The sequence below is a fragment of the Ostrea edulis genome, chromosome 3 (genome assembly GCF_947568905.1).
Source record: "Ostrea edulis chromosome 3, xbOstEdul1.1, whole genome shotgun sequence".
In the NCBI taxonomy this organism is placed as follows: Eukaryota; Metazoa; Mollusca; class Bivalvia; order Ostreida; family Ostreidae; genus Ostrea; species Ostrea edulis.
Window position 1 is genome coordinate 86,847,348 of NC_079166.1, and position 5,000 is coordinate 86,852,347.

General features: G+C 34.1%; 1 protein-coding gene across 1 annotated transcript in view; it reads left to right on the forward strand.

Moving 5' to 3' along the window:
- Positions 1 to 5,000, forward strand: part of LOC125656640 (uncharacterized) — a 187,703-nt gene that overhangs the window by 26,570 nt on the left and 156,133 nt on the right. The window lies entirely within an intron of this gene.

The window sequence follows — 5,000 nt, forward strand, 5'->3', positions numbered from 1 at the left end:
CATGAAGATAAGCAAATCCATTACTTATTATCATATAATAATTATGTTATGTTGTACATGTATTTATATTAAACTAGAATAAGTTACCTAAAAAGCCTCAGAACCCTGGAGCCCTATCCCCCCTTTTACAAATCCTTGATCCACCACTGCATGTATTTACATGTACAAGATCATGTCAGGATTCTAAAATAGCAAATTTTATTGCTGGTAGTGTTTTTGGTACAGTGATTTTAATTAGATTTATTTTGTGCACATGTGACATTGTTTATAAATGCATATGTGTTTATTTATATGCACATGATTACATAAAATCTAGCAGACATCTGACAATTTCAAAGAAAATTATATAATACAGGACACATTATTTGACTAGAGGCCACCAAGATCATTATGACTATACACCAGTTTATGTGTTAGATTTCAGAACTACTACCTTTCTAGTGGTCTAACTCAATGCATTCGAGTACCTAAATTCATCAGTTAGTTAGACAATAGCAAGTGAGTAGATTAATTAATATTCAGGGTCACAAAAAAAATGTAGGTTGGGTGGTGGATTTTATTTTTATGAGAAAAGACATTGATGACAAAAGTTATTTTGTCAACAGATGGGTGTCAATTAAGAAGGAATGCTACACCAGAGAAAATTGATGAGGATGAAAATGGAGGATATGTACATTTTGAAATTGAAAACTTTTAAATTTACTTTCTTTAGTCAAAAAATGCTGTTTTAGTAAAAAGTAATCGAGGAAAAAAAAATTAAAACCCCTGCCAAATTCCTACCCGTGATGTACAGCACAGCAGTCGACGTGCTAACCCACTAAGTTACTCAGCTAGGCAATGAAAACCAAAAGGAGAAGACATATATTGCTAATATTTATATTTCCATACATGGTTTAAAAAGACAGCCATTATCATTCTGTAGAGTACCCCCTTAAAGCCTTTATTTTAATAAGATGAAAAATGTCTAATTTTATAGACCTGACTGAAACAACAGAGTAATTTTATTGTATTGTGGGACAAATAAAAATTGAACTGCAGTATGTCAAAAAATGTGGAACTGTATTGAAGACTGCATTGAAGTGAATGACACTTGCTACAAACAAAACTTTTTTCCCCCTGAAATGATGAAAATGGACACTTAATTTATGTTAATATTACAAGTAAAATTAATACAGTTTATAAAATCTGAATGTTGTTCTTTTCTCTATTGTATCTAATAAAGTGGGTCTCTATTATGTAGAGGGAGGGGTGAAATACTTTTTAATATTATAGTAATTTAGCAGATGTCCTTGAACCTTTGCATTATTTACATACAATGAGCATACACACACTTAGTCCAAAGTATCAGATGTTTTTCTGGCTTTTTTATGATTTTCATATTTACCGTGCCAGGAAAACGTCAGAACCGGCTCCATTACGTAAACTGGAAATACACCGCCTCCTTTTGGAGGCGGCATTCTCGGGCCGATTTTAAATACTTTGGAGTCGAATTCAATGTTAAACTCATAATTAATCAATAAAACGATTCCAGTTTATGTAATGGTGCCGGTTCTGACGTTTTCCTGGCACAGCATATATCAAAAGCCAGGAAAACGTCAAATATTTCGGATTAATATAAACTATATGTATAGATTACGGGTGATTTCAACGTCATAATATCATATGAATAATAAGGGGCCTCCGTGGCCGAGTGGTTAGAGCATCGAGCTCAAAATCATGCGGCCTCTCACCTCTGTTGGCGAGGGTTCCAATCAAGCTCATACCGTTAAGTGAGAAAGTTTCCCAGTTTACTTTCGGAAGGTCGATGGTCTCTTCCCAGGTACATTGTATCTGGGTTCTCTCTTCCACCAATAAAAACTGGGCGCCACCATATAACTGAAAAATTGTTGAGTGTGGCGGAAAACATCAATCAATCAATCATATGAATAATATCTTTGCACATGTTCTATACTGAAAATTTGAAATTGTTACAATACCAAAGAGAAAAATATATCATATGACAGAAAATTTTAAACAAATTTGCATGCAGCTTAAAACTTGATAGCCTTGGTCAATACAGCTAAAATATTGCAACATTTTCCCGATGATATGAATATATAGCCCTGTGCGTTGTGACTTACTTTTTCATTGTGACATTGTATGGTGTGAAGTGCATTGCTCAACTTGAAGGTACATTTATGTACAGCACTGAGACTTTTGGGGGGATTACTGATTAGCCTTAACTTAGCTGTGTAGCAGTGAGGGTTCTTTATCGTGCCAATACCTACCGTGATATGGGGCCTTTGGTTTTAATACCATGCCTAAAACACCTACAGGTGCCTTTCACTTCTAATGCTGAGGGATTTAATTTGATGCTGCACCATAATTGTGAATAGAAACTATTTCTAGGACTAAAAAATTCGGATGGTTAACTGGAAATAGTTTGTAGATATTTGTATGGCTAATGTGCAATAGTCGTAATATCATTTGGTCCCTGCATACATTACTGTATACAGTATTATACGTAATAACCCCCCCCCCACTAAATTTCTCAAAGACTACAATGCAAAACCATTTCAAATTTCACATAAACTAGATCTATATAAGGACCTTGTAATCACAAAACAAAATCAAACGTTATATGTAAAACCTTTCACCACTTACTGGAACATCCCATCATTGTTTGTATAAGGCATACTGCATGCTTGGAGGTTGTCCTTGCATTTCGTATTTCCTTATCATTAGAATGAATACAGTGAAACTTCTCCAAACCGACCCCTCAGAATACCGGTTCTCCCTGAATATCGGCCGATTTTCAAAGTCCCGGCAGAAATTTTAACATTTCCTTACAAAGAAAGTCTTACAAAACCGCCCACCCCTGAAAACCGGACATTGGCCACTTTTTAAAGTACATTTGTTAACAAACATGTATAATTTACCCTTAACATACCGGCCACTTTTTGAAGAAAAGAAAATATTGGCCAAAGGTTAATTAAGATCGTCCAGGTGTGCAAATTGACTGACCAACTGGCCAGGTATGAAATTTTCGATCGGAGGTGTGAAAAACACTAGTGGCCTCTTCAATTTATATTGTTTATCTGTGCTGTCAAGCGTGTTAATTGACACTTAACTAATCAAAGAGACCCTTCCAAAATCTGTACAAAATGTAAAAAACAGTTAGGAAATTATTGAATGAATACCGAATCAAACACCATATTGTTTCACCATACTTTCGTATGGATATAAGCGGTAGTTAATAAAGAACAAACCCATGACTGTTAATGATAATTATTAAAAGATAGATTAATTTTCTTGGTTTCCATAGACTTAAAATTCCAAAGAAATATTCAAATTACAATTTCATATTTACTACTGTACTTTTGAAAAACGTCTAAACAAAATTGTTAATGACATAAGCGATGAATGTACACAGAGTTTTTATAGGTAAGAGGAATTCCAATAATAGGCCTCTGTGTTTTCTTTATGTATCCTGTTATAGATTTTCAGTTTAAAATTAGATGATTTAAGCGAGAATATTTCTTGTAATTCATAATTATCTTTAGGTACAAGCCGACTAATTTGATCTCCACCAATAATTGATCATAGATCACCAGATCAAAGTGAACAGTACCTACTTTGTGAATATTGAGATAAAATGTCTATAATTGCTAAATTCTCGGTATACTGGCCATCCCTCTAAACCGGCCGTTTTTTCCGGTCCGAGAGCCGGCCGGTTTAGAGAAGTTTCACTGCATCGACCTATTCATCCTTTAATCCATAGATTTATCGTTTAGAAGGCCACACACAACATATGCACTACCCCATGCAAATGCAATGATGAATCCGCAACATCGTCAATGAAAATGTATCAAGTCAACATCGGAAATAACTATAATGATATATAGAGAGAAAGAATAGGTTAGATAACGTTCTGTTTCCGAATCGGGACAGGATATTTTTTAATTTTTTTTGTATTTAAAATTCTAAAAGGTGAATATCAAGCATGTTTTGATGTGTTCTGTTGTGATTATGAAATGAATATTAAATATCATTGTTCTTTTATGAGAAAAGGAAAATTTGTATAGTCAGAGATAACATGATATCCCGTCAAAAATCGTTTAAATGTAGACGGCAATTGCCAGTATTGGCTATGGACATACTCATACTAAAATATTCAGTGAGGATGCATAATGGAAGATTGTTTTAAAAAGTTCCAGAAATTTTTACTCAATACCCTCTAAAAGACATACCTGAATGATGCCCAACAACAGTAGACGTGTCCTATTCTCAGAAAAATCTTTGGATCTTCTATTCAATCAAAACATGACATGGTTCCATTTGAGTCACGCTAGGTTTTTTCTCACAAACAACAATAAATTTTGCCTGCCGAAAATTACAACCAATCAGCGATCAGGAGAGGATTTCTGGGAAAACATACTTTTATAGATATATAATTTATTTTGCGTGTAAATTGTTTCACAAACGTCTGAATTTAAAAAATCATGCATGTGTTAAATTTCTGCATCGTTTTTCTATATCATAGGATTTTTTTAAATAGCGTCCCTGCGACCCTAAGTTCAAAATGGCCGCCCTTTGTTTACAATTTCAAAATTGTGCTTTATGTTGTATTATAATGAAAAGTTTACGTTTATTAGAGGTCTAAAAATCATGAAATAAACTCAATACCGGTGTAGCATACAGTCACACAAACTTTCTTCTGCATCTTTATGGGGTATTATAAGGTGCCCCTCTTCTGCCCGACTTTTCTCTGTTCTCACAATATGAGATATAAAGCAAGGATATATACAAGACTGGACATTCTGCGTGTGAGATATCCAAATACATGGAAATGTTTTGAAGAATGAACTGTTTTTTCTTAGCAAGACATTAATTTCGCCTCGCAATTGTCAAGGATATTTGTAAACACATGTACATGTACGTGTGCCCCTCAACCATCTACTTTCATTTAAAGTGGTTTCTTAACTACTGAACTAAAACGTTGAATGATAGATGAAACACAG